This window comes from Leucopleurus acutus (assembly GCF_964270905.1).
Source record: "Leucopleurus acutus genome assembly, chromosome: 2".
NCBI classification, from domain to species: Eukaryota; Metazoa; Chordata; class Mammalia; order Artiodactyla; family Delphinidae; genus Leucopleurus; species Leucopleurus acutus.
The window spans coordinates 100,862,921-100,882,435 of NC_139143.1; positions in this window are offsets into that span (position 1 = coordinate 100,862,921).

Here is a 19,515-nt window from a genome sequence, read left to right on the forward strand (position 1 = left end):
GGTAAACTAGTGGAACATAGGAACAGAAAGAAAATATATAAATATATTAACGACTATTAGCCAAAAATCAACAGGGAATTTTATGCTAGATAACAAAATGCTGAAGCAATTTCTATCAAAATTCCAGAGGGATAAACATTCCAGCTATCACAAACATTGGTAGCCCTTATTGGAGAAAGCTAAAATCAATGTAATAGGAAAAGTTTATAATTGGCAGAATTATTGGAAGAGAAAAATCATCATAATTTGTGAATGACATCACTATCTATGATAAAAACAATAACATAAAATTCCTAGAGTCATTGACAAATAGTTTAGATGATAAAAAATAAATATAGTAAAATAATCTCTTAATACATGCACAATAACCAGTTTCAAAAGGAAATGTAAAGTTATTCTATGGAAAATAGAGACAAAAGCTATAAAAGATATAGGCATATACATAATCAGAATGTAGAGATGTTGTATGAGGCAAATCATAGTATTGTTAAACATGTAAAACACAACTTGACCAAATGGAAAGTGTAAAATATTTTCTATGAGAATGCTTAATATTGTAAAAATTTTAGTCATTTCAATAGTAACATAATTATAAAAATGTAAAAACTCGTTTAAGAATAATGTAAACAAATGAGGACATTTCTACTTTACGGAAAAGACATGTTAATTTAATAAACATCACTGACCCTTACATCTGAAAATAAATAAAATTAGACCCACCTAATATTTTGAGAAAAGTCAACATAAACCAAATCAAAAGAAATATGGAAAAACATTGCAACAAGATGGCACAGAGAGTTCATGTTCCCAAGCAGTTTAGCTCCTACAAACCAAAAAGCAGAATACTCAAAAATACTATATTTTAACAAAATATATGAAGAAATAATTTACCAGTGAAGTCCAAAAATATATTATCTACTTCACTTATAATTAGGATTTCAAATTAAATTAACTGTGATATATTATTAATGACCATTAGATAGCAAAATATTTACAAAGAAAATTAATTTCTAGCACTAAGTACAAGGCATAGCACTCAAATACTCCAGGAGATTGGCCAATTACTTCAACATTTTTGGAGAGAAATCTGGTACTATTAAAATTGAAAATACATTTACTCTTTGACATTCCATTTTTAGGACCATACTGTTACACAGAAAGCACTGTATTTAAACATATTTATAAAAGTGTTGTTTTATTAGCAAAAACAGGAGATTTTTAAAAATATATAATGGTAAGAACACTTAACATGGTATATGCTATTAACAGATCTCTACAATATAGTTTTATTAACTATAGGCACTATGTTAAACAGAGGATCTCTAGAACTTACTCATCATGCATAACTGAAAAATTTATAGCCATTGAACAACTACTACCCATTTTCCCCTCCCTCCAGTCCCTGGCAACCACCACTCTGCTCTCTGCTTCTATGAGTTGGACTGTTTTAGATATCTTATATAAGGGGAATCAGGCAGTATTTACTCTTCTGTGACTGGCTTATTTCACTTAGCATAATGTCCTCCATGTTCATCCATTTTGTTGCATATGGTGAGATTTCCTCTTTTTTTAAGGCTAATTAATATTCCATTGTATATATGTATCTTATTTTATTTATCCATTTATCTGACAATGGACATTTAGGTTGTTCCGTACCTTGGTTATTGATAATAGTGCTACAATGAACATGAGAATGCAGAAATCTCTTTGAGATCCTGATTGCAATTCTTTTGAATATATATATCCAGAAGTGGGATTGCTGGATCATATGACAGCTCTATATTTAAGTTTTTGAGAAACCGCCACACTGTTTTCCAAAGTATCTGTACTATTTTACACTACCACCAACAGTGCGAAAGGGTTCCAATTTCTTCACATCCTTGTAAACACTACTCATCTTTGTTTTTTTCCATAACAGCTATCCTGATAGGTATCCTGTGAGGTAATATCTCATTGTGGATTTGATTTTCATTTCCTTGATGATTAGTGACATCAGCAGCTTTTCATGTGTCTGTTTGCCATTAGTACTTCTTTGGAGAAATTTCTATTCAAGTTCTTAGCCCATTTGTAATCAGTATTTTAGTTGTTTTGCTAGTGAGTTACAGGATTTTCTTGTATATTTTGGATATTAACCCCTTATCAGATATATGACTTACAAATATTTTCTTCCATTTTATAGGTTGCCTTTTAATTTTATTACTTGTTTTCATTTGCTGTGCAAAAGCTTTTGGGTTTGATGCAGTCCCATTTGCTAATTTTTGTTTTTGAGGTCAGTCTGTGCTTTTTGGTGTCATATCCAGGAAATCATTGCCAAGACCAATGTCATGAAACATTTCCCCTATATGTTCTTCCAGGAGTTTTACAGTTTCAGATCTTACATTTAATTCTTTCTTTCATTTTGAGTTGATTTTTGTGTATAATGTGAGACATTTCATTCTTTTTTTGTGGATATCCTGTTTTTCCAACACAAAACATTCCACTCAACAGCAGCAGAATATACATTCAAGGACACAGGGAATTTTATCCACAATAGATCACATATTAGGTCATGAAACAAGTTTTGACAAATTTAAGAATGAAATCATACCAAGTATCTTTTCTGACCACAATGGAGTGAAACTAGAAATCAACAGCAGAAGGAAAACTGGAAATTCACAAATATGTGGAAATCAAACAACACACTGATCAATGATATTGTATCAAAGAAGAAATCAATAGGAAATTAGAAAATACCCTGAGGCAAACAAAAATGAAAACACAATATAACAAAACTTATGAGATATGGCAAAAGAAGTTACTAAGAGATTAAGTTTATTACAGTAAATGCTGATGTTTACAAAGAAGGAAGACCTTCAAACAACCTAATTTTACACCTCAAGGTACTAGGAAAAGAACAAACTAAGCCTATATTGTTTCTTTATGTGAAAGATTTGCATAAAGAGGTTACTGCTCCATACCCCAAATGGTATTTAAAATGTGTATGGATCTTTTTGTTTTATGCAGATGCATACTGCAAAATTGAGAATGTTATAAACATATATTGTTAGGCTGAACGTGTTAATGCCTTTAAAAAGTTAAAACTGTGATTTGTAGTCAAGTAAGAAATAGGATCAAGGATAGAGTACGTGTGATGTTCTATAAACTTAATGATACTTCATGCAAGTTGCGGATATATTGGACAGTGCATATTTTTGAAGACCAGTAAAGATAAGGAACCTACTCTTGTTCTTATTATACACTATATATGTGTATGTATATATAGCTATAACATATACATAATACATATTTTAACATATTACAAATATTTATATTTTAATTATATGAAAAATTATTTATTTGCTTAATTAAAATGTTAGGCTAAATATTATCATGAATCATTTATTAAAACCTATAACTACAAACAACTTCTACATTACTTTGCCATATTAACTGGATGATCTGGTTATGGCATTACAATATAAGAAGCTATTATATTAATAATCCCTCAATGGCATGGATCATGCACGTTATTTTCTTTTATATATCTTAGAATTTATCAAAATGTTTTATACATAATGGTTGCCCATCCATCTCATTAATTAGTTAGCATAACTATTATGACGTTTGAGAAGTAGTAGTCTTTTCTCTAGCCATTATCTTTTGTGGCTTTTTTTGGTTGTTATTTTTTAAAAATGTGTATGAGGATATTAGTTTTTTGGGGGCAACAACTGATCTCTAGTAATATTAGAAACTAAATATTTTGATTAACTTAAGTATAAGGAACTTGGATGCTCTTTCAAGGTAAATATAAAATACAGTCAAGTCCATTAAAGATACAGCACATAAAGAAATAAGTTTAGGAAAGGATAATGACAACTCTCTTCTACTTCTGCACTCAAAATAAGAAATGTCCTAATAGGAGACTGAATTAAGATATGTGAAATAAACTAAGCTGATGGTTTTTCTGTAATTTAAAATGCTATTTAGTGGCCTTAGATGAAAAACAAACAAACCTGTGACCACACACTGAGGAATGGAAATGACACAGTCAGAAGTCCAATTAATGTGTCCTGGAACTATGAATTGGAATATAAACTTTAGATGATAAGAAGTGTTAAAAAATAAAATTCAACTGAGTAAATTTTAAAGATTCTACTGGCTCTATTCAATAATTCATGAATCAGACAGCATCCAATCTACAGATAGAAAGAAACTCCAAAGAACTATATAAAATGAAAGACTATTATAGGCAGAAGGGAGCAAAAACAAGATTACACTTGGCAAAAATAGTGGATTCGTTATTTAAGAGATGGCAGGATCTATCAGGCAGATTTCCTAACTAATGCTCATCAGATGATTCCTGATGTATTTAAGATTCCGTTTCTGGGAGAGCTATAATTAAGTCTCTGATGACATGGAATTTAGCATAAGCAACACCATTTTGGGCTTGTTGTCTTGTTTTTGTCAGCAGGAAACAACATGGGATTAACTGAATATCACTGTTGGGATTCTTATTAGTGCATATCTATGAGACAAATTTGACTAAAACTTTCTCTTGAACAAATGATCCCTAAGCAGAGATGGCATATTCTAGTCCTTGTTTTAGAGTCAACTACTTCTGAGAAATATCACTGTTTTGGGTTATTTATGACTTTTTTTGGACAGGGAATGTTGCCTACCATTCCAGTAAACAAGAATGTTGCCTGCCAATCCTGAGGGGAATTAAGGAGAGAGAAAAATGGGAAGCATTACGTTCTTTGGATACTGGCCCTAGATAATTAAGTTGCATATTTAAAGAATAACATTTCAATGAGCCCAGATTCTTCCATCTTCCTGTACAAAGAAAATCACTAAAATCATTAATTTGAGATGTCTGTTTTTTGTCATTAGCAGTAATCTTTTGGTGTTCAACTACGTAATTTTTTTCAGCAAAAAACTCCTATATACCCTGGCTTCTCTCTTACCTCTTTGGAGCAGTTCCTCAGAGCTATCTGAGAGGCTATTTCCTGGACTATGGTCCTCAGTAAGGTCCAAATAAAATTTAACTCACAACTTTTAGGCTGTGTGTTTTTCTTCAACTAGTTTATATATAAAAAATTAATTTCATATTTACATACTCATGAGTCTTTTTATTTTTTTTGTTTTACTTTTTTTTGTTTTTTAACATCTTTATTGAGTATAATTGCTTTACAATGGTGTGTCAGTTTCTGCTTTATAACAAAGTGAATCAGTTATACATATACATATGCCCCCATATCTCTTCCCTCTTGCATCTCCCTCCCTCCCACCTTCCCTATCCCACCGCTCTAGGTGGTCACAAAGCACTGAGCTGATCTCCCTGTGCTATGAGGCTGCTTCCCACTAGCTATCTATTTTACATTTGGTAGTGTATATATGTCCATGCCACTCTCTCACTTTGTCCCAGCTTACCCTTCCCCCTCCCCATATCCTCAAGTCCATTCTCTAGTAGGCCTGCAACTTTATTCCCATCTTGCCCCTAGGTTCTTCTGACAATTTTATTTTTTTAGATTCCATATATATGTGTTAGCATACGGTATTTGTTTTTCTCTTTCTGACTTACTTCACTCTGTATGACAGTCTCTAGGTCCATCCACCTCACTACAAATAACTCTGTTTCATTCCTTTTTATGGCTGAGTAATATTCCATTGTATATATGTGCCACATCTTCTTTATCCATTCATCTGTTGATGGACACTTAGGTTGCTTCCCTGTCCTGGCCATTGTAAATAGAGCTGCAATGAACATTTTGGTACATGACTCTTTTTGAATTATGGTTTTCTCAGGGTATATGCCCAGTACTGGGATTGCTGGGTCATACGGTAGTTCTATTAAATTTAATTTGTAGTAGATTTTAAAACCTGCACTACACCAATACCATACTTCCCTATTTATCATACACATATTGCTCTGGTTGTAGCATGGCAAAGCATCCCCATGGAAAGTGAAAGGTAATCTACAGTCAGTGTTTCTATCAGTATTCCAGAAATAGATTTAATGAAAAAAGTAAAGGTTATACACACTGAGTGGTCAGTGCTTGGATAATTTTACTCATTCATGCTCTCATGAACAAATTTTCTTATAGGGTCTCAAATATAATATGAATACATAGCTGTTAGAATACATAGAATGTATGTATGTAGCTGTTAGAATACATAGCTGTAGGGTAGGGTCAACCATTTTTAAGCTCAGAGGAGCTGATTGCCTGACTAGGCCATTGTGTATATTTTGTAAGAACGATATCTAGTGTTGTACTTAATATTTTTCAAGTTTGACATAAAGTGATGGGGATTCTATCCTGAAGGCAATCATCTTCCAAACAATGTAGCAGTATGAACCAAAATACTGAAAATGTCAACATTTCACACATCATTGATTCTTAATGTTTCTGAAGCTGTTTTTCAGTGTCCTGTGGCCACAGGTAAAAAAAAAATCATATCCTTTTCGTAGTACTTTTCAACATCTTAACATCTCATGATTCAGAGCAAGCAACATTGGGTTATTTTTGTTTGTTGTTTTGTTTTGTTTTAAAGTCGATTCCACAGCTGTTAGACTTTGTCATTTGTGATTTGACAAACTCAATATATTATACAAAATATATTCAGCACTGGATCTTCCAGAGCTAAAAGTAAAATTATTTTATCAAACTATAAATATAAAAAGATTAGCTAAAGGATGTTCTCTGTTGTATTGTGTATTTTAGAAAAAAAATTTGAAATAATAAAAGATCTTTGTGTAAATTTATTTTCTCAATGTCTTCAATATTTCATATACCCCTGTACTAAGTCTGTGCTCATATATTTGACTCACTTTTACCAATGGGACAGCAGCAAATTTCATGGAAGTACATGTCCAAATAAGCAACTGTATGTTTCCACTATCACTCTTGATCCTCTTTCTCCTTGAACACTTGCTTGAGATCACTCTCTCTCTCGGATCTTTGTCACAACTATGAGAACAAGCTAGGTAGTCTTGAAGGACTAGAGATCACATGGAACAAAGCTTCATTTTTCTTCAGCTGAGGCTATTGTAGGTCAGCCAGTCCAGAGCCAACCAATCTGCCAGTCTGGTCACCACACATGTTCAAGCCTACCCAACATGAGTCAATTCTGGCCCAAATCAGGAGAAACATCTGACTTACTTATAGATCTATGCAAAATAATAAATAGACATTTTTTAAGTCACTAACTTGTAGTGTATTTGTTATTCACCTAAAGCTAACTGATACAGATCCAAATCTAAATAACAATATACCAGAGTGTATCTCTACCATGGAATACTATGCAGCTATTAAATATGATGTACGTTTTTATATGTATATATGTTAATACATATACATAGGAATATATGTTAAAATAGAGTGAAAAGATACAAAGCAAGTTAGTATCAGTGTTATCTCTGGGTAGAGGAATTAAAAATGAAAATTACTATCTAAATTTTGTCTCACTAAGAACACATATCAAATGAATCATATCTGGGATACACATGACTTCTCCACCTCTGATTATGGAAATATCTCTGGTTTCAAATTTCTGCTTTTGTTCGATTTGTCTGTGTAATATGTTGAAGAAGTAAAGGGTCATTCATATAATATAAACATTGGAACACACTTATACAGAAACTTATCTCATGCCAGCATTCCACTGTACTTTTAAGGTATTTGTTTGATTTAATACACTGTTTCTGAAACATTTCAAATTAAATGTAGGTTAAAAGGGATTGAGAATTTTAGCAGGTTACCTATACATAACACGCGTGCCCAAATTTCCCTCTCTAAAGGGTATAAAAACAGTACCTCCCTCATGTATTTCCTTTGAGGGACAAATCAGTAAAAATATGAAAGGTTCTTAGGACAGCGCTAAAATACAGTGATTACTTAATTAAAGTTAGCTTTTTTTATCACGTGACATTCAGTAATACAGTTAGGAGGGAATGATTTGTAAACCAATATCACAAATGACATTTTTTTACCTGTGAACCTAGTGGGATAAGATCACTAAGAAAGCATATTTAGACTGATAACAGATAAGGGCAAAAGTTAGAACTCTGAAGGACATCCAAATGTAAAAGTATTGAAAAGACAGATGATTACTCCAGTAACTCCAGTTACTTTAGTTCTGAGATTAACCTGATCCTTATGATAGTAACAGCCAGTAAGTATGTGTCTGACTTAGTTATTGGCAAATACTAGTGATGCTGTGAATATATTTTAAAATCTCCTCATGCACACACACACACACACACACACACACACACACACACACACACACACACACACCTCCCCAACAGCATGAATCAAGATACTATAACCTTTGCCTGTGGTTGCAATATCTGGAGATCAGTGGGTCATTTGAGAGACCTCAGACTGGGAAAAAGTCAAGCTATGTGACACAGATCCAGAGTTGTGGAGTAGATGTAGCAATTTCTGTGAAGCAGACAAGGAAGAGCAAATTAGAGAGTTTTTGTGCATAAATAGAAGCTCCAGCTTTGGAATAAATTTTTTGTGCCAGGAAGTGGTATTTTTCAACAGAGTACCTGATACTCCAAACTTGAGCACCATAGGAATAGTTAAAATAAATCCAATATGAATATATGTTAATAGTCATTTCATATCTCTGAAGAAAAAAAGAACAAAAGCCATTTTCTAAAGAAATACCTCTCTACCACTATAGCCAAATTGGTTTGCTTTTTTAAAACTGCTTAAATAAATAGGATAAAATCATACTGAAATATATCCATGAAATATTAATGTGTCTAACACTGTAAAGACTATTTCTCAAGGACAGAATCTAATTACCTATTCTTATTCTTAGTGCATGTTTCTAAAGCTTCATGTTATAAGTACTGAATTCAGACAAAGTAGTACAAGAGGAGAACTTTCTGAGTATGAAAGACCAAAGGAAAAGATGGATGAACCAATGACTGTGATGTGAACAATATGCATTCTGTATTAAATGTGGAACATAGGAACAGGGAATCACATATGTCAACGGTGATGTAGTGCCAAAGAAAAGATAATGTTAAGAATCGTGAAATTCCCAGGGGAAAATATATTACTGATAAAGGGAAGCAGAAACATTGAAAGCCTGTCTTAGGTAGCTAGTGTTTTTTCTGAAAAAAGGCATATACACACTTATGCATACACATATTCGGATAATTATATTTTTATATATATATATATATATATTCTCTTAGGCATTTCTGGGATTATGAGTAAAAAACAAGAGTGGTAACAAATCCAGAATGAAGGATGGAGTATGACTGTTTGCCTCTTTATGATAATGTTATGTAAATGGAAAAGGAAATTGGAGTTGGCTGGGTAACCAAAAGGGGATGAAAACAATGGCCTGTTATCAGCAACATTTTATTCTGATAACTAGGACTAACATGCTGATGATAACAGTTTTACAGTGGTCTTTACTAATCAGAGCTGGATTAAAACTTCCTCAGATTACTTAGCCAAGGGTTATATAAATGCATTGGGGTGAAAAATGAGAAATTAAAGCTCTTCTCAGGTATTATAGAGGTTAATATGAAGTGTGATGCCAATGGGCTGTTTCTGTAGAGAAAAAATACTTGAAAGCTGGGCTTCCCTGGTGGCGCAGTGGTTGAGAGTCCGCCTGCCGATTCAGGGGACACAGGTTCGTGCCCCGGCCCGGGAGGATCCCACATGCTGCAGAGCGGCTGGGCCCGTGAGCCATGGCCGCTGAGCCTGTGCATCCGGAGCCTGTGCTCCACAACGGGAGAGGCCACAACAGTGAGAGGCCCACGTACCACAAAAAAAAAAAAAAAAAAATACTTGAAAGCATTTTCTGACATTATTTTATCAGATACAGTTGCTAGAAATTTTGTTTTGTTCATGTTCACAGCATGAAGTCAAGAAACATGGCAAATGACTGATTGTAATAAAGGTCTGTGTAGGAAATAATTGGGTTATGTTCATAAATTGTGAGAGAAAGCTTAAATGGGGAAGCCATATATTAATACATTGTTATTAATCTTTTTCCATTCCAAATATAAAACCACAGACATACATGCACACACATATACACATCATTCTTAAAAGAGATGCCATTTTCAATATGAAGTTTTTTCTGATATTGTAGATAACACAATTACATTTCCAGGTAATGTGGATTCAGAACTACAATTTTTTTTCAATTTGAATAGGCTTTAAGTATATAGGCTTTATGTAGTTTTCACATCTACAGCAGTTAAGCGAAGGGGAAATAAACATCATAAACTTTTGCTTAGCTGTTGGTAGGTTTATAATCCGATTTTTTTCAGAGGTGTAGTAGCATGATATATGGACATCTCTTTTGGAAATTATATGGGAAAGCAAAGTTGATTTTTTACAGATTATAATAACAGCTGGATTCCAAAGTGCTGTCAATAAAAGATTTGAGAAGTATATGCAAATATTTTCTGCCAACTTCTATGGCTTTTATTTCCTTATTTCATCTTACAATCATAAATTTATTTCTGGTAGGATATAAAAACAATGTTAACTATATCTATTTAGTTTATAATATAGTGTATATATATATATATATATATATTTGTGTGTGTGTGTGTGTGTTGTATGCGGGCCTCTCACTGTTGTGGCCTCTCCCGTTGCGGAGCACAGGCTCCGGACGCGCAGGCTCAGCGGCCATGGCTCACAGGCCTAGCAGCTCCACGGCATGTGGGATCTTCCCGGACTGGGGCACGAACCCATGTTCCCTGAATTGGCAGGCGGACTCTCAACCACTGCGTCACCAGGGAAGCCCTATAGTATATTTGTATTTATATTGAAATTCTGTCATAGTATTAATAATAATATGACTTTTTGTTAGGCTCCATTTTATTTGGTGTACTTCAAAAAAATACTTGTGTATATTCAGAAAACCAGAAACTGAGTTTTTCTTTTTTCTTGGTTTTTATTAACATTATGTAATATAATCCATGTGACTTATTGTTTTATAGTCATTTAAAATTTTGAGTGTACAGTGTATTATAAGAGATTGAGGGCAAAATAAGATCCTAGCAGATTACACTCTAATTTCCAATGTTCACTTTATCTTGATTTCATTATCATAACCATCTAAAGCTTTCAATCTAATATTTCACATATACTGTGTGCTAACCAGGCATTGTGCTAAACTTGCTTTATATAACTTATAACAGTCAACTCTTACAACATGACTATGAACTTTGAGGAACTTAGCATTCTCATGCAAGATGACATGGTTTATGACCAAACTAGAATTAATAAATCTGGGCTTACTCCCAAGGGCCAGCTTTCTTACCAACATGTATTATCATTACATGCTAGGTAGGGATGTTAGTAAAGATAAATGTTAGTAAAGATAAATGTGTAAATGTAAAATTTTATGAGCATTGCCTATAAACAGGGTCTACATACAGCAAGCTTTTCTTAATATGATATTTAAAGCTATTGTCCATGTAGATGACATGTCAGTATAATACAGTGACTACATATATCAATACACTATTTTTGAAGACAGACAGCTATTCCTGGCTATGTCTTTGGCTTTGCTACATACTAGCTAGTAAATTAATGGGTTATTGTATTAGTTCCAAGAGATGCACATGTGTTCAGATACACAGATGGAAATGTCAGCATACACGGTTCCTCTATTCCCCTTTTCTAAAAGGCTTTCAACTAGCACAGCTCTAGTCTGTTTAGCTGGCATTGTCTTCTAATCCCTACTGCTTATGTCTCACTTAATTGAACTCTTGAATTACGTAATGAAGTTCTCAGCATATACTACTATTAGAGTCATTATGGCGAAAACCTTTACTCAATTTTCAGAACATATTTCTCAACATATTCTTACTAGTCAGTCCCCCAATTTCAACCTCTCTCAAAGTTTTCCCAAGATTCATCTTGGATGCTACAGGAAGGCTGTGGGGAAGGTAGTGGAAAGAGTGAACAATAACATTTTCATGAATACTGAAGATATGCCAGAACACATGTAGTATATTCTCATTTTAGTTTCAAACACTTTATAGTTTTTGTCTCATTTGACATTGCATTGATCAACACTGTTCATTGGCCTCCCCTAGATTTGCTCTGCCAAAGTTTGTTGGGGTCATTTCACCTGAGTTCAGCCAATGGATGAATTTGATTCTTAAGATAAGCTATGTTTTCTGACTTACCTCTATTAGTAATAAAGGAGACATTTTTGCTTCCTTATTTAATCTGTTTTATTTCTCAAATATTTAGAACTAGAATTAGGAATAAGGGAAGATACTTTTTGAGGAGTCTTGAGATCTCAAAATGCATCATATAAAATAATTTGAAGGTAAGAATAGCTAGTTAAGAGTTTGAAGCTAATTTAAAAAATACAGAATAAATGGAGACAGTTAAGTCTTAAACTGTTTAAAAGACTGTCATATGGCAAAACTGAACTGACTTGAATTTTTAAGAGAGGGCAGGACTAAGACTAGTGAAAATTTTTATGACTGTTATGTCCACACAATGTAAGGCTGAATTTAAATTCTAACTATGGAGCTTCACTGTAATATGTCTTGCTCTAGCAAGGGAGATAGGGCTTGGATTATTTAGACAGAGGATTTCTGACCAACTACTAGGTATTTGGTGGAGTTCAAATGAATGTGGTTCAGGGAGGACAGATCATAAAAAGAGATGCATAAACAATAATGTCTTATCTACTGATCCATTTGTCCGAAAAACATAAAAAGTAAAACATAGAAGTTGTTCTGCCACTAGACCAAAAGACCCTTATTTGTAGGAACCATATCATATCCACCTCTATGTTTTCAACACTGCAAAAGCATCAAGAAAATACTTTAAAAACATTTGCTGAACTCAACTGCACTTAAATTTATAAAATTAGCAGTTTGTATTGTATTTGTGAAAGAAGATGGATCTAGAAAGCTTTATTCAACCAAAATTCAGGAATTCAGTCCTTCCACAATGGTCTTTCAACTATAAGTTTCCCAAATGAACATCTTCCTGGATAACTAATTAACTTTGATTAACTAAAGAAGGAAGAAAATTTAGTTTTAAAAACAAATAATATGTGGTTTCTACGATAAAAATTCACAGAAATCATAAGCATATATAAAGGTTTTAAACTAAATACTGCAAAATATTTTTCAAATAATTAGAAACATTTAAAATGTATAAGTTGCAATATTTGTTTCCTATAACAGGGATGTTCAGTGTACAGTAAAAATACCTTAAGTATTTAAAAAAGTATTCATTCATATAATAAAATATTTAAATTGTATTTATATTCTATTTATATCATAATTTAAAATTTTGATTTTATATACAGCTATCCTATAATATATATATTTCAGTACAGAATTGTATGCATAAATTTATAAATACAATTACTGGGATTTTTTTAGATCATATTATTTATTTAACAGAGCCCACATTTATTTAACACTGGTCTAGGGATTATGTACATAAATGTAGGTAAGAAAACTCCATTTCTTCCCTTTGAAATGGAACAGCAATTTTTAATCTGCATGGATTCTAACAGCAGATCTATGAATGGAATTGAATGTTTCTAGGCAGTTTCTGAGATTATATGAAAAATTCTCTTTATATATATTCTTTAAATTAATTTTTTGAAGAGAGTATCCATAGCGTTAGTCTAATTCTAAAAACATAATCAATAAGTAAATAGCTTGTGACTAAAAAACATTAGTTAACACCTTACAGAGTACCATTGTTCAGTCATGGCATTTGGGTACCAATCTAGTGCTCTGTTGCAGAATTAGATAATAATACCTAGTGACAGTGCTACCTGTTGCAGAGCGAGCTGTTCAAAATACCTCTCTGGGTTTGAGAATGGACTGGAAAACGTACAATTAACAATCATATTGTAGTAGTTATTTGGGTATTTACTAAATACATAAAGAGAATTAAAGAAAATACGCCAGGGACTAAAATTTTAACTTCTAAGATAGTCTCTAATAGTCTAATCTTCAGTGAGTTTTTGAATATTTTTATGTTGACTAACCAATCCCATCTTAGTGGACTGAACACCATTACAACAGAATAGAACTATTGTCAACCAGAGTGTTGGAAACTAAGTTCAGAGAAATTTGCTGTTATAAGCTTTGATTTCTTTGTATGTTGAGTTTCCCCAAGTTTTTCTCAAATATAAAATTCATAGGCAAGGAGACATTAATAGCCTGGCTCCAGTTCCTCTTCAGTTTTAGTGACCACTTTTTAAAATTCTCACAAGCTATGTGGGACTCTCATTTCAATATGTGCATTTCTATACTTAATCTCTGATTGCTTTTTCTTCCTTCTCACTCTCAGGCTAAAGATATATATATACAATAATAATGCAATCTTCAAATCCCTCTCACTTAAGAGTTATGTCTAAAGTAGCAAATGTTTTCTTTTAAACATAACCTTTTTTATACACTTTCTCGATGTACTCTTCCTAAATGCTTTTGAATACTGCCAACAGTCAAATCTTTATCATTCTATTATAATATTTTATTACACTTTGTAGAATGGCCACAATAATACTTATTTAGTTGTAAGCACATATATGGGTATTAATAAAATTTTAAAACCTCTTATTTATAAAAAAATACTTTTGACTGCCCTACCTACTATTAAAAATTCCTCTTGATTCAGTACAAACAACAATGACATGTGGAAAATGTTAAAGAGATATTTGGTAATTTACTGAAAGCATCTTTAGCAGGACCTGTTTTATATCACTGATCATTTTTAAATAACTACTATGCACAAGATATTGCAACAGATAGCCATACAAAAATTAGTACTGCACAGACAAGTTTTTAAAAGATTTTATACCTTACTAAATCTCATTTCTTACACTTAATCATCTCAAGAGAAAAGTAGAATTTGTTATTCTATTATTAATACAATGCTTTTAATATGTTTTGCATATCCCATATTTTTTCAGTATTCTGACATTTATTTACTTATTAGATATTTTAAATTATGCCCTTTGCTTTAAAGCCTTAGAGCACAAGCTGGATAAAACTTTCATTAAATATTTAAATAAGGAGAAAAAACAATCAAACAGCAAAATAATAACCAAACAAAAAACCTCTCAGCATAAAACCAGAGATCTCACTTATTAAAACAGACTCCTTATTTAGAAGAAAAGAATAGTGTGTGGTTTCTTTAGCATTATGTATTATTAATTGTAAAATTCAGTACAATGAAATCTGAATTTCATACAGGCGACACTGTCTTCAATAATTAAAGTAGATCAGTTTGCCAATCCTTGGCTTACCCCTTACCCAACTTGTTAAATAATTTAGGCACTTTATTAACACAAGATGATTTATAGTTAGCTAATTTGTATGATTCATTCTAATATGATGAAAACTTGTTGAGTAATAAACCCTTTAAGATAGAGTTTTACATGTGTACAGTAAATTACTTTTACTAGTATTATTAGTTGGTATACTTACCATAAGAAAGACTGTGTACTAAGACAAATGAGTGAAAGAGGAAAAGTGTACAACACTGTAAAAGCATGATTCTGCTCAAATGCCATTCTGACTAACATGGACAATTACTATGTTAGAAAAGAATCACATTTTTCCCTAAAGACTTTCGAATTTTCTTGTGAACATTTAGAATACAGGCTGGCGTATAGCAGATCTTCAATAAATGTTGACCCTTTTGCACTGATTCAGGAAGGTATTTCCTGAAAGTCTTTTTTCTTTTTTTTTGCGGTACCTGGGCCTCTCACTGTTGTGGCCTCTCCCGTTGCGGAGCACAGGCTCCGGACGCACAGGCCCAGCAGCCATGGCTCACAGGCCTAGCCGCTCCGTGGCATGTGGTATCTTCCTGGACAGGGGCACGAACCCATGTCCCCTGCATCGGCAGGCGGACTCTCAACCACTGCGCCACCAGGGAAGCCCCTTTTTTTAAAATTTATTTATTTATTTATTTTTGGCTGTGTTGGGTCTTTGTTGCTGTGCACGGGCTTTCTCTAGTTGTGGCGAGTGGGGGCTACTCTGCACTGTGGTGTGTGGGCTTCTCACTGTGGTGGCTTCTCTTGTGGAGCACGGGCTTTAGGCGTGAAGGCTTCAGTAGATGTAGCACGCGAGCTCAGTAGTTGTAGCTTGCGGGCTCTAGAGCACAGGCTCATTAGTTGTGGTGCAGGGCTTAGTTGCTCCACAGCATGTGGGATCTTTCTGGACCAGGGCTCAAACCCATGTCCCCTGCACTGGCAGGCGGATCCTTAACCACCATCACCACCACCACCAAAGTCCCCCTGAAAGTCTTTTTATTTTAATAGTTTATGTACCACCATTGTCTCACTTGATATCTTTATATCTAAGGCCTTTGTATAGATAAGCATAGGAACTGTGTTTAGTATTAGAATTAAGATTTTGCTTAATTTTATTTTATAACAAATAAACTACCTTTAATTATTTCTCCTGAGGTAAAACTAAGGTATTTGATAAGTGATATTGGATGATTTTGCTTTTGATTTTAACTGAGGAGTACACCACAGTGGCTCCAAATATATAGATTATTTCTGAAAAATTTAAACAGTACTGTTTTTGAAACTGATAAATGTTTGGCCATTCATCCTCTGATAAAAGATCTTTTGGTTTGAACATATGAGAGCCATATTCGTAGTCAAACCAACTTAGAGATCATATGCACTGTGTAGTCTAGGAAGGATTCCTCACTTTGTCAGCAACATTTTGGGACCCAATATTATGGTCAAGTGATCTGATTTGATTTGGAAAGTTCTTATGATTTGGGTTCAAGCAAAAATTAATGTTGCATTATATAGTATTTTCATTTTTATTCCTTTTATAATTCCTTTGGCTGTTGAAACAAGGAACCCTAGACTGTGGTTTGAAAATTGTAAGCTATGTTCCCTTAGCTTCCTATTTCCAGTGAACAAAATAGAGTGTAATTTGTTGCAACTGTAATTAAAATAAATTTCATTTTGCTGTAAAGGTTGTACAATTTTATTTCTTTCAGAAAAATTTTATAATAAACATATATATTTCCCATTCATCTCTATCACATTTTAAACTTATAAAGTATTGCCAAACAAAAAGGAATCATGGAAAAATCACTGTTTAATTTCACTTTATGTTCTGAGCTGAAAAACACTATTCTTTAACTTTACAATACAACTTAGGCTATATTTCAAAACAGTTTCTCCCAACACAAATCAGAATCCTTTGTGATAGATGCAAAAGAAGATAGCTTCCTTTCAAAGTAGAAGATACTGAAGTTTTTTCAATAAAGTTCATTTTTTAATGACTATTCTATGGGAAAAAGGAATAAATTGAATACAACAGGCCAACTGATTGCTTCTTCTTGGGTAAGGATGACCAACTTCCAAGTTTTAGTTCTATTTTGCATAGATATGATATTAATACTTATTTTAAATATATTTTAATATTTATTAAATTTTCTGACTATTCAAGCACTATTTTATTCACCTAGAAGTACAATTCTTATTTATCTTCATGAAGCTTGTATTCTAAATTTTCACATGATAATCCCAATATTTATAGTGAAAGGTCTATGGAGAACTTCTCTGCTGTCCCTGCTGCCTCTATTTTCCCTGCATGTCTTTATTCCTCCCTGCTTCAAACTGACCAGTGAAGGGAAGGGGGAGACGATCGTCGTTTAGATGGGTAGTTCCCTTCATTGTTTGATTTCCTCTCAAAGATAGACGAGAGCATAATATCTTTAAACAGTAATGAATTACCTTCTCTCTTTGATGACACATTTATGGGTCTCTTAGCCTAGCCCAGATTCCACCTCCAAGAGTCCCTTATCATCTACTCACCAGGAAGCTAGGAAAGCAGACATGGTAAAGACACATAATCTGGAAATCTTTGAAAACTTGAACAAAGGATTGCCACATATGAAGGCAGCAGGATGGGAAGAAGATACACTAGTTTTTTCAAAGAGGGCAAACAAATGAGGTAAGGTGTTCAACTGACAAACATCAATGTAGGAAAGGGAACCACATTACTATATAGTTTATATTTCTCTTGTCTCAGTGTAAGGAAGATCAGCTTTTCCTACTCGGATCACCAGTGAAACTAATGCCACTGAGAAGCTAGCCAGGCCTCTGGGGTATAAGCCACATGCCTTTCTCACCAACTGACATTACTTTTTTAAAGGTTTCTTTTCCCTGTGCCCCAGAAATCTGCAAAAGTACTCTGCAGCATGCTTTCAGCTTACTGCCCCATAAATGGGGGTATACACTGGTTACTGCATGAAATTCTGCAACCAGAGGCTTTGCATTTGATGGAGCAAGCACACTGGGGTCTGGAAGATCACCACATCAAAGAGTATGGTAGCCAAGGGAAGCTGACTTTCCACCACCTCACACAACTATTGAAGAACTGAGGGACTTAGAGATTCATCAGGAGGGATTGCTAAAGGTGGTATCTGAAGTCTCTCCACTAAAGATGAGCTGGAAGGAATTGCAGCCACATACCCAGAAGACAGGTGAGTTCCCCATTGATTTCCATCAGCAGACTGTTGAAAATTTCTCAGAATTCATTGGCAGGGATATGGGGACAGATCAAATCTACACTCTATCCTTAGCAACTTTTGTCTGGCTCTATCACCAACTCTCTAAACTCAAGTTAAGAAAAAGGTGGTAGGATAGCAAGAACAGACGGTTACTCAAATTTTAATAGCAGCTATACCGTTTTGGGACAATCTAGAGAAAAAACAAAAAAGAAAAGAAATTAAAGAGTGCAATGTTGGCTGCTTAGTTAAAACTCATTACTAATGGGAATAATTCTTATTCTGGCCAACCTATAAAAGGAAGAAAGGAAGAAAGGATACTGTATGTCCTTATTGCAAAAAGCCAGCACATTGGAAAAGGGGTTATAGAAAGAGACTCTGGGGGATGCAGGAACTGAAAGAACAGGAAAATCAGGAAAGCCCAGAAAGTCAGAGAATGACAGTGTCTTAAAATGGACAGATTTAGGGAACCTCGGAGGTGGGAACTGGTGATATTGGTGCTACTTATTCTGGAATTTCCTCAGAAATTTCTCTTTCCATTTGGTGATGGATCAATACAAGCTGCTGGTATTTCAGGTCAGCCTTCTACTTCTCCCTTCTCCCCTGCTTTTACCATACAGCTAGGTCTTCTTGCTGAGAAACATCTGTTCTTACTTTCTCTTGATCTTCTTGTAAATCTAACTGGAGACAGACTTACTACATAACTTAAAGGCTACTATATCCTATACTTTGGAGAGAAAGCCTGTGGGGCTCCTTGGGAAAAAGGCATTTGCATTAATTAACTATGTACCTTCTGAAAGTAAAAGGTTATGACAGAAAGTGGCAATCTCATACCAGCCTGGAAAAGCACCCCAAGTTACACTGCTTTGTGGTATGACATAGAGTGGCACTCACACCTTGCTTGAAAAGCACTCTGATCTGAACAAATCAATACATCACTTCGGGTCCCAGTGAATGATGAGACTCATTTAATTTGAGATATACAACAATAAAAATAGTTTACCAAAAGAATAAT